This window comes from Bombina bombina, chromosome 1 (genome assembly GCF_027579735.1).
Source record: "Bombina bombina isolate aBomBom1 chromosome 1, aBomBom1.pri, whole genome shotgun sequence".
Classification (NCBI taxonomy): domain Eukaryota; kingdom Metazoa; phylum Chordata; class Amphibia; order Anura; family Bombinatoridae; genus Bombina; species Bombina bombina.
Window position 1 is genome coordinate 1,468,700,050 of NC_069499.1, and position 12,210 is coordinate 1,468,712,259.

A 12,210-nucleotide genomic window follows, 5' to 3' on the forward strand; every position below is an offset into this window, starting at 1 on the left:
CAGTGGAATAATATTGAGCAAATACAACTGAGAGCTAAGTCATTAGCTCTCAAATGTGTGAGTATGGTCCTATAGTATTCACATATATTGTTTAAATCACAGAACTTCACTATTGTTTGTACCCTTCTCTTTTAATTTTGAGGATTCTGGTGTGGAAAAGGTGAAGGTCTTGAAGGAACATTTCCTTAAGATACATTTTCCCAAGATAAACTCAACAACAGAAACCAGTCTAAAAGACTTTATCCTTTAATAACAAGTGGACATTGTTGTAAATTACTATTGTTTTATTTTATATGAGATATAGGGGCCTATCTATTGAGCTCCGTATCGAGCTTGACGCCCCGTGTTTCTGGCGAATCTTCAGACTCGCCAGAAACACAAGGTATGGAACAACGGTCTCAAGACCGCTGCTCCATAACCTGTCCGGCTGCTCTGAGGAGACGGACAGAGATCGCCACAATTCAACCCGATCGAGTACGATCGGGTTGATTGCTCTCCGCATTCAGCGAGGTCTATCGGACCTGATCCGCACTGTCGGATCAGGTCCGACAGACCTTTAATAAATAGGCCTCCTAGACTTAATTTACTTAATACACTTAAATTACTGCTAGTTGTTTGATGGTATTGGTAATATTTTTTTTTATTTTTTTATACCCTTTCAAAAATCCTACTTACTCTATTACTTAAAGGGACAAGAAACCCAATAATGTATTTCTTTTACAAGATATGACGAGTCCACGGATTTCATCCTTACTTATGGGATATCGCCTCCTGGTCAGCAGGAGGAGGCAAAGAGCACCACAGCAGAGCTGTATATATAGCTCCTCCCTTCCCTCCCACTCCAGTCATTCTCTTTGCCTGTGTTAGTGATAGGAAGAGGTAGAGTGAGGTGTTAGTTATAGTTTCTTCAATCAAGAGTTTATTATTTTTAAAGTGTGCCACAGTGTGCTACTTTGGGGTTTAGCCTAGACCAAATCAGTCTGTTCAGTGCAAAAAGAGAAGCATTTATTGGCTTCAAAGCAATGGGAACTTGTGGGACATGATTCTCACTGCGCCTCCCATAGATTGTATGCTGCCCTTTTAGGGGAAAAATCTGAGAGATCTTACTCAGTGTTTTTCATTATTATCCTCAGGTCCATGTGAGCAGTAGGACTTCACACGCCTGGGAGCTGCCTTTGCTGTCGGCAGTTGGAGGCAAGTGCCATTTTTATTTCCTGGGCATAGAAGATAGAATGGGCTCAGAAGACATTGACCACTCTTATTGTGAATAACAGCCCTTAGAGAGAAGGGCTCCTTATTCAGGTATGTGCTTTCTCCTTCCTGGGAGACAAGGCTAGGCAGCTGTGTTTTAATTCCCCTGGGGTTCCCCTTGTAAGTTTTTCCCGGCGGTTGCATATGAGAGCAGTGCCGACAGGTTGATACTGTATATTATTAACCGCTTTTCTGCCTAGGTAATGGAGAGGGTACTTGCAGTTATACTGTTGGTTATTAGGGCATTTTGTTACGTCTCCCGGCGGTTAAGATGGCGACGGGGAGATGTCTGTGTAATGTACTGTCCTTGAGGACGCTTTGTCTTTACGCGCCCTTTTTCTCTCCCGGCGGGTCATTACATTTTAGCATGACGCCGGGAGGTGCCTATTGTGACTATGTCCGTGGTGTGGGCTCCTTTATCTATGGACTATATACATGTGCACTGTGTATAAAAACATATTACAAAACATCTTATGTGCACTGTGTATAAAAACACGTTACAAAACAGCATTTTAGGGGCTTATGTATGCTCTCCCAGCGGTTCCCTAAGTCTTCCTTGCCGCCTGGGAGTTGTCCGTTACGTCACCGCCCAGGAGAGGCGGTCTTTAGGACGCCATTTACTTGGCGTGTTCTGTATTTCTCCCGACAGTGCCATTAAAAACAATAAATTAAAAACAATTTTCTTAGTGTGCACAGACACATGTTTCCCTATTGTAGGCTTACTTGACGACCGGCAAAATAAGTCGGATTGTAGCCTTATTTCCCCTGTTGCGGTGAGGAGTCTGGTATGGCTTCAATCATTCCGCTCTAAACGGGGACACTACCATTTTGAGATCTAGCAGTTTACGCTAGTTTTTGCCCTTTTGGGTTTTCTGCAGGATATGGAATAAAAGAAAAAGAAAAAAGTGTGTGTTTTTCTGTTTAAAATTTAAAAGTGACAGTCCATGTTTTCATATGTTCCATTCTGACCTAATTACTCCTTCCTCATCTATAGCTGTTTGGAGTATGGTAATTCTGCGCAATCCATTCCAAAAAAATCTTATAAGATTGTTTCCAAATTAATTGTTGACACACAGGCAGTGCTCTGCGGTTGTCTGCAAAGACGTTGCCTTTGATGTACATAGTAATGTTTTGTTGCTACTTTATTACTATAATTATAAGATGGATTGTTTTTCTGCACGACAGAAATAAGTCGTACTTTTACAATTTAAAGTGACAGTGCAAATCATAAAAAAAAGAAAGAAAAGTGTACCTTTTATTAAGGGTCTTATGGCTGTTTGTTTCTTCATCCATTGTGATGTAGGATGATATAACACACTATAATATGTTACTTTAAGATTTAAAGGACAAGTAACTTTTTTCTGCGTTCAGATTACAACTGTTTTTTAACTGTTTGTTTGTTAATTCTTCCTTTGTGACATGGATAACACAAGCGGAGATAACATGAGCAGCGCCTTGCGACCCTTACGGGTGATTTGCCGCGCTTTACAAGTACCCAATACATACATATGTTTTTCATTAAAGAACAGTATCGCTTCCTATGGGATGATTTAGTTCCTTTTGCAGCCTTTATTGAAATAAACTTAAGTTTTTTTCTGTTCAGTGAGTGCTCTTTTACTGGCGCCTTGCCTAAATCCTAAGATTGGCAGGTACCCAAATTTGCATGTACATTTCTGAAGCTGGTGATGCACTATTGCACGCGACTGTTATTTGCTTTTGTACAATGAGTAAATAGTCTCAGTTATAACAGTCAGGGTCATTTTTATTAGGACCTTACTGCTGTTTTTTGGTGTGCATTCCTCCTTTGTGACTTAGGATGGAACAGCAGCACACAGCAATTACAACTCTTAACTTAGCTGTTTCAGTTATAAAATTTCTGATATTTCCTTGCAGATTACCTGGTCGGCGGCTAAGAGTTCGGGATTTTTTGTCTTAGCATGCAGTGCCTTATGGTTGAATTTTTGATCTGCAGATGTGTCAGCTAACTCGTTTTTGACTATTCCTTGCAAGGGGAGGACCCTGTTCGGGCCTGACTTGAAGGAGATTATTTCTGACATTACAGGAGGTAAGGGTTTCCTCCTTCCTCATGATAGAGCATCTAAGCAAAGGGAACGACAGAGTAATCCAGGCTTGGATAAGAGACGTTCAGGATCCCTGGACACTCAAAATCGCATCTCAAGGGTATCAGTTGGAGTTCAAGAATTCCTTCCCCAGAGGAAGGTTTCTTCTTTCACGATTGTCTGTCGACCAGATAAAAGAGAGGCGTTCTTACTCTGTGTAAGAGACTTCTCCATGAGAGTAATTTGCCCCATTCCAATACAAGAACAGGGGCAGGGGTTTTACTCAAATCTCTTTGTAGTTCCCAAAAAAGAGGGACCGTTCCGACCCATTTTAGATCTCTAAAGTCTAAACAAGTTTCAAGATGGAGACTATTCGAACAATTCTTCCATTGATCCAGGAGGGTCAATATATGACTACCGTAGATTTAAAGGTTGCATATCTTCATATTCCTATCCACAGAGATCATCAAAAGTTCCTGAGGTTTGCCTTTCTGGACAAACATTTTTGAATTCGTGGCCCTTCCTTTCGGTCTGGCCACGGCACCCAGAATTTTCGCAAAGGTTCTGGGGTCTCTGCTAGCGGTTCTCAGGCCGTGGGGCATTGCAGTGGCGCCTTAGCTGGATGACATTCTGATCCAGGCGTCGTCTTATCAACTGACAAAGTCTCATACCGACATTGTTCTGTCCTTTCTATGGACTCACGGGTGGAAAGTGAATCTAGAAATGAGTTCACTACTTCCACAGACAAAGGTTCCTTTCCTGGGAACTCTAATCGACTCTCTGTCCATGAAAATCTTTTTGACGGAAGTCAGAAAGTTAAAGATTCTGAATGGGTTGCAGTCTGGAACTCCCTAAAGGCTCTGGGTGTGTGGACTCGGTCGGGGTCTCTACTTTCCATCAATATTCTGGAGTTGAGAGCAATATTCAATGCGCTTCAGGCTTGGCCTCAGTTGGCTTCGGACAAAATTCATCAGTTTCCAGTTGGTCAACATCACGACTGTGGCTTACATCAATCATCAGGGAGGAACAAGGAGTTCCTTACCGATGACCGAAGTATCCAAGATAATTCAGTGGGCGGAAGCTCACTCTTGTTATCTGTCGGCAATCTACATCCCAGGAGTAGACAACTGGGAGGCGGATTTTTTGAGCAGACAGACGTTTCATCCGGGGGAATGGGAACTCCATCCGGAGGTTTTTGCCAACCTGATTCTCAGATGAGGCTGGATCTTATGGCGTCTTGCCAGAATGCCAAGCTTCCAAGATACGGATCCAGGTCCAGGGATCCTCAGGCCGAACTGATAGATGCCTTGGCAGTGCCTTGGTCGTTCAACCTAGCTTATGTGTTCCTGCCGTTTGCTCTCCTTCCCCGGGTGATTGCTCGAGTCAAACAGGAGAGGGCTTCGGTGATCCTCATTGCTCCTGCGGGGCCTCGCAGGACGTAGTATGCCGATCTGGTGGACATGTCATCTCTGCCACCGTGGAAGCTTCCATTGAGGCAGGACCTTCTCATTCAGGGACCCTTCCATCTTCCGAATCTAATTTCTCTGCAGCTGACTGTTTGGAGATTGCACGCTTGATTTTATCAAAGCGAGGGTTCTCTGATTCGGTCATTGATTCCTTGATTCAGGCACGCAAGCCTGTTACTAGAAAAATTTCCCTTAAGATATGGCGTTATTATCTTTATTGGTGCGAATCCAAGGGCTACTCATGGAGTAGGGGTAGGATTCCTAGGATTTTAACTTTTCTCCACGAAGGATTGGAGAAAGGGTTATCAGCAAGTTCCTTAAAGGAACAGATTTCTGCTTTGTCTATTTTGCTTCACAAGCGTCTGGCAGATGTTCCAAATGTTCAATCCTTTTGTCAGGCTCTGACTAGAATCAGGCCTGTGCTTAGACCAATTGCTCCTCCTTGGAGTTTGAATTTAGTTCTTAATGTTCTTCAAGGGTTTCTGTTGGAACCTATGCATTCCATAGATATTAAGTTGTTGTCTTGGAAAGTTTTATTTTTAGTTGCTATTTCTTCTGCTCGCAGAGTTTCTGAGCTTTTGGCATTACAATGTGATTCTCCTTATCTTGTTTTCCATGCAGATAAGGTAGTGTTGCATACCAAACCTGGTTTTCTGCCTAAGGTTGTTTCCAATAAAGATATTAATCAGGAAATTGTTGTTCCTTCCATGTGTCCTAATCCTTCTTCTGAGAAGGAGCGTCTGTTACATAATTTGGACGTGGTTCATGCCTTGAAGTTTTACTTACAGGCGACTAAGGATTCTCGTCTATCGTCTTCCTTGTTTATCGTTTTTTTCAGGGAGACGTAGGGGTCAGAAAGCTACGGCTACCTCTCTCTCTTTTTGGCTGAAGAGTATCATCCATTTTGCATATGAGACTGCTGGATAGCTGCCTCCTGAAAGAATTACGGCTCATTCCACTAGAGCTGTGGCTTCCTCATGGGCTTTTAAAAATGATGCTTCTGTTGATCAGATTTGCAAGGCTGCAACTTGGTCGTCTCTTCACACTTTTTCCAAATTTTACAAATTTGATACTTTTGCCTCGTTTTGGGAGAAAGGTTCTTCAAGCAGTGGTGCCTTCCATTTAGGTTCCTGTCTTGTCCCTCCCTTTCATCTGTGTCCTATAGCTTTGGTATTGTATCCCATAAGTAAGGATGAAATCCGTGGACTTGTCATATCTTGTAAAAGAAAAGGAAATTTATGCTTATTTCTTTTACGATATGAAGAGTCCACGGCCCACCCTGTCATTTTTTAGGACAGGTCTTTATTTTTGTTAAACTTCAAACACATCTGCACCTTGGCTTTTCCTTTCTCTTCCTAACTTCGGTCAAATGACTGGAGTGGGAGGGAAGGGAGGAGCTATATATACAGCTCTGCTGTGGTGCTCTTTGCCTCCTCCTGCTGACCAGGAGGCGATATCCCATAAGTAAGGATGAAATCCGTGGACTGGTCATATCGTAAAAGAAATAAATTTATCAGGTAAGCATAAATTTCCTTTTCATGAATCAGAGCATACAGTTTTAAACAACTTTCCAATTTACTTCTATTATACTTCCTTCCCTTGTTATCCTTTGCTGAAAGGTTTGTCTAGGTAAGCTCAGAAGCAGCAAAGAACCTAGGTTCTAACTACTGATTGGTGGCTGCATATATATACTGATTGTCATTGGCTCACCCATGTGTTCAGTTAGAAACCAGTAGTGCAAATGATACCAAGATAATTAAGCAAATTTGATTATAGAAGTAAACTGGAAAGTTGTTTCAAATTGTATGTTCTACCTAAATCATGAAAGAAAATATTTGAGTTTCGTGTTCCTTTAATTTCAGACCTTAGTTTTTTAACTTTGTTGTCCCAGTTTATAATTACTTAATCTGTTAGAATGATCAACCTGTACATTATCTCTTTCCAGATGTAGAATTACAATATTTACATATACACTCACAGGCCACTTTATTAGATACACATTGCTGGTACCGGGTTGGACCCCCTTTTGCCTTCAGAACTGCCTTAATACTTTGTTGCATAGATTCAACAAGGTGTTGGAAAAATTCCTCAGACATTTTGGTCCATATTGACATGATGGCATCACACAGTTGCTGCAGATTTGTCGGTTGCACATCCATGATGCTAATCTCCTGTTCCACCACATACCAAAGGTGCTCTATTGGATTGAGATCTGGTGATTGTGCAGGCCATTGGAGTACAGTGAACTAATGGTCATGTTCAAGATACCAGTTTGAGATGATTTGAACTTTGTGACATGGTGCATTATCCTGCTGGAAGTAGAAGATGGGTACACTGTAGTGATAAAGGGATGGACATGGTCAGCAACAATACTCAGGTAGGCCGTGGTATTTAAACGATGTTCAATTGGTACTAAGGGGCCCAGAGTGTGCCAAAAAAAAATCCCCCACACCATTACACCACCACCACCTGCCTGAACCGTTGATACAAGGCAGGATGGATCCAGGCTTTCATGTTGTTTACGCCAAATTCTGACCCTACCATCTGAATGTCACAGATGAAATTGAGACTCATCAGACCAGGCAACATTTTTACAATCTTCTATTGTCCAAGTTTGGTGTGCCTGTGCGAATTGTAGTCTCAGTTTCCTGCTCTTAGCTGACAGGAGTGGCACCCGGTGTGGTCTTCTGCTGCTATAGCCCATCTGCTTTAAGGTTCGACGTGTTGTGTGTTCAGAGATGGTATTCTGCATACCTTGGTTGTAACAAGTGGTTATTTGAGTTACTGTTGCCTTTCTATCATCTCGAACCAGTCTGCCCATTCTCCTCTGACATCAACAAGGCATTTTCATCCACACAACTGCCGCTCACTAGATATTTTCTCTTTTTCGGACCATTCTCTGCAAACCTTAGAGATGGTTGTGTGTGAAAATTCCAGTAGATCAGCAGTTTTTTAAATACTTAGACCAGCCCGTCTGGCACCAACAACCATGCCACATTCAAAGTCACTTAAAGCTCCTTTCTTCCCCATTCTGATGCTCGGTTTGAACTTCAGCAAGTCGTCTTCGCCACGTCTAGATGCCTAAATGCATTGAGTTGCTGCCATGTGATTGGCTGATTAGCAATTTGTGTTACCAAGCAATTGAACAGGTGTTCCCAATAAAGTGGCCGGTGAGTATGCTCCCCCATAAATATAAATCAATCTGTTCTTTTTTTGTTCATGTCAATTTATGGATATTATTTATGATAATTACCAGCGTTCTTTATATCTTGTAATATTGCAGTAGATCTGCAGACTAATAAGGGCCAATACACTTTGACTTCTAAGATTCCTTTTAATGATTACAATTGCAAAATAACTAATCTATACAAGCTGGTTTACTAAACAGAGACTGAATAGAACAAGGGTCAGCAAACCATGGCCTGTTGACCAAAATTGGCCCAATGCTTGTTTTTGTACAGTCTGCGTTTTATCAAATTCTTTTATACTTATTTAGTTATATATATATATATATGACACTAAAATTTGTATTTGAACAGATGAGGACAGAGCCGGGAAGCGGTGTGAGAAGTCACACATCACAGGAATTTAGTTTGAGACTCAGACAAAAACTGAAAAGTAGGCTCTTGTTTTAATTCAACTTGCTGCAATCATCGATCAAACTTGAGTTGGACTTAAGTTACCTCTGAAGTTGCGGGGTCCGAAAGGGAGGGCAGTGTTTAATTAATTTGCAGGTTTGAGTGGTGGTGACCTCTGGGAACAAGCAGCTTGGGCCTTGGGTCTCCATGGTATTATAAGTACCTACATAATAGCCTTGATTTTGCCTCTTGACATGCAAAGCCTAAAATATTTACTCTCTGGCCCTTTAGGGAAAAAAATTACCGACACTTGGAACAGAAGATCATGTTAAATTCAAATCGTTTTTGGTAGCAAAAGGTTGTTGTTTTTCCCCTTCAGTTGCAAAACCAGAATGTGTATTAAAGGGACATGAAACCCACATTTTTTATTTCATGATTTAGAAAGAGCATACAATTATAAACAACTTTCTAATTTACTTCTATTATCTAATTTGCTTCATTCTCTTGATATTCTTTGCTGAAAAGCATATCTAGATAGGCTCAGTAGCTGCTGATCGGTAGCTGCACATAGCTGCCTCCTGTGATTGGTTCACCGTGTGCATTGCTATTTCTTCATTAAAGTATATCTAAAGAATGAAGCAAATTAGGTAATAGAAGTAAATTGGAATGTTGTTTAAAATTGTATTCTCTACCTTAATCATGAAAGAAAATGTTTGGGTATAGTGTCCCTTTAACTGTAAGAAATATATATACTTTTTTTTTTATTCTATTTTTTTTTTTAAAACCATGATAAGGTACAATGTGAATATAGAAACAAGTCCAGCAACACAAAAATATTGTTTTATATTAACAAACTTCAAATAAGCTACTTTTTAGTGAAAAACCTACATTTATTAGTCAGGGGAAAAAGTAGTACTTTGTATAACAAATAGAGAAAGTGATGTAGGGGGAAAAAAATGAATGAACCCTGCCCTTAAGTAAAGTCACACACATTGAAAGACATGGAGAAAACGTATTTATTTAAGTATTTACTGCTTTGCTCCCAACAGCCAATCAGGACCTGGTTCTGTAGCATTGCTGCCCTTTTACTGGCTCCCGCAAATCTTTGCAATATAAGTAGCCTGAAAGAGAGCACAATAATAGGAACTCATCTCGGGTAAATCTGCATATTTATTTAGCAACAATAAAGTATTGAGAATGTATTGTTCACTTTCTTTCTGCTAAATCAGAAGATTTTCTACTGGAGTAACTGATAAAGGATGCAATGCTTAATGCCAAACATGATAATAATATTAGTATGGCTCTAATAAAAAACAAACACTTAAATAGCTGTTTTTGGTTCCCAGTGATATGTGTTCCTCTCTAAAATAACTTTATGCAATATGTAAATTTTTAGATTGGATCTTTCACAAAGATCCAGTGGGTAAGGACATCTCTGAATGAGTGAGCCACTCTAAGCCCAACCTCTGCTGGCTTTTGTCTCCTCTAAATGTCACAATCATTCATAGCAGCCTCTCAAGACACTGATGCAGCTGCAGGAGTTGGAGAGAGCTAGCTATAGGAGAGAGGCTGTGTTGTGAAAATTAAACATTTCACCATAGTATATGCTTCTCGGGAATTTGGGTGCAGGGGTTTGTGTGCGTAGAGGAAGGTAAGAGGTTATACCGAGGACTTCTGGGCAAGTATGTGGGAGAGCTGGAGAAACCGAAGTACAGCAATTACCACCCACTTCTCAGAAACTGATCAGATATATTTATTGCAAGCAATAACTCTTAAAATACAGTTTTCTGCCTGTGTATGGGAAAGAAGCATATTGGCCAAGAAAGGTTAAGGAGCACGGGCAGAGCAGGCCAAGGAGTGAGGGGGAGTACAACAGAACAAGAAACATGATTGGCTGAAGCCACCTACAATTTGCTGCAAAATTGCAATGTTCTGATGGAAAGCAGGGACCAAATTGCATAACCCCTTCTATACTAAAGAAGCCAAGAAAATAAGTATCATAATAATAATTTCATGTTCTCCATTGGCTCTTTTGGTTTCTCAATATTTATGCCAGGTTGTTTGGCACATGGATGTACCTATTGTCCAATTTTAACACTTACTGCATTAACATTCTTAGTATTATATCTTATGTAAGAAAACAACACACATAGGTCAAATAAACATATTTACAATTTGCTACCCTCATTTGGTATTCACAAGTCATTTCTGCTGATGTGCTGAGTTAATGTAGCTGTACATGACAACGGCTCATCTGAGAAAGATTTGAAAAGGTTGCATAGAAACGACTCCTGCCCTAGAGTACTTTGTTCAATTCTGAAGAGCCGATCTGAAAAATAATGGAATTAAACTAGACACTATACATAGAAGGTCCACAAAAATTATGTTTGATAATATAACTTAACTAGAAAGACTGAATGTCCTTTGTCTATATAGCTGTAAGCATAGAAAAGAAAGGGTATAATATATGATATAAGAAAAAAAATCACATGCATCAAGGAATTCGCCAAAGTACCAGAACAAAATGTCTTAAAGTACAGTGAAAATGTAAACTTAAAGGGACATGATACCCAAATGTTGAAGCACTTGATAATAATGCAGCATAGCTGTAAAAAACTGACTAGAAAAATCACCTTAACATAAAGGAAGATATTTTAACTCAGAATTTCCTTAAGTATTCACAACCCACTGTACAGAACCATAAAGGGACAGTCAATACCAGAATTTTTGTTGTTTTAAAAGAAAGATAATCCCTTAATTACCCATTCTCCAGTTTTGCATAACCAACACAGTTATAATAATACACGTTTTACCTCTGTAATTACCTTGTATCTAAGCCTCTGCAGACTGCCCCCTTATTTGACAGACTTGCATTTTAGCCAATCAGTGCTCACTTCTCTGTAAATTCACATACATGAGTTCAATCTTATCTATATGAAACACATGATCTAACGCCCTCTAGTGGTGAAAAACTGTAAAAATGCATTTAGATTAGAGGCGGCCTTCAAGGTCTAAGAAATTAGCATATGAACCTCCTAGGTTTAGCTTTCAACTAAGAAAACCAAGAGAACAAAGCAAAATTGGTGATAAAAGTAAATTGGAAAGTTGTTTAAAATGACATGTCCTATTTGAATCATGAAAGTTTTTTTGGACTTGACTGTCCCTTTAAGCAGCCAATCAGGATGCTAGTCCCAGGACTTGCAAAGGAGTGTGCATCTGGCATGTGAAGTCACAGTCATATTATTTTCCGATTCAGTTCTTGGAAGTTTACTATGAAATCTAACAAGATATCAGTGAAACTTCATGAAATTACAGCAAAGGAATGCATGACCTCAGCACTGCTGATGCTGATTAGCCATTGTTTGCTTGTTGTTTTTTGTTTGCTTGTTTTTCAGCTTGCAGCTGGGCAGCAGCTAAAGTATAACTGTTCACAGAACACTTACTCTGGTGAGCTGAAGAAATTGTGAGGTAAAATGTCTTCCCTTCAGGTTCAGGTGATTTTTTTCATGTCAGTTTTTTACTGTTAAAGGACCAGTAAATACAGTAGATTTGCATAACCAACAAATGCACGATAAAAAGACAATGTAATAGCACTTAGTCTGAACTTCAAATAAGTAGTAGATTTGTTTTCTTACAAATGTCAAAGTTATGTCTATTTCCACTACTCTTGTATCATGTGACAGCCATCAGCCAATCAGGAATGCATAAACATATATTCAGTAAATTCCTGCACAGTATAAAAAGATTGTGCATTTTGTTAATGGAAGTAAATTGGAAAGTTGTTTCATGATTCAGCTAGAGCATGAAATTTTAAAGTTTAATTTTGACTTGCGTGTCCCTTTAAGTGATTTAGAA

The 12,210-nt window shown here is 39.8% G+C and overlaps 1 long non-coding RNA gene across 1 annotated transcript; it reads right to left on the reverse strand.

Annotated features, from left to right (window-relative positions):
• Positions 1-9,354: 9,354 nt before the first annotated feature.
• LOC128643447 (uncharacterized) lies at positions 9,355-10,567 on the reverse strand. The gene is made up of 2 exons (XR_008399820.1): positions 10,528-10,567; positions 9,355-9,476 (listed from the first exon to the last, which is right to left on the reverse strand). It is a non-coding gene; the product is annotated as an uncharacterized LOC128643447 (long non-coding RNA).
• Between the last annotated feature and the right edge of the window lie 1,643 nt (positions 10,568-12,210).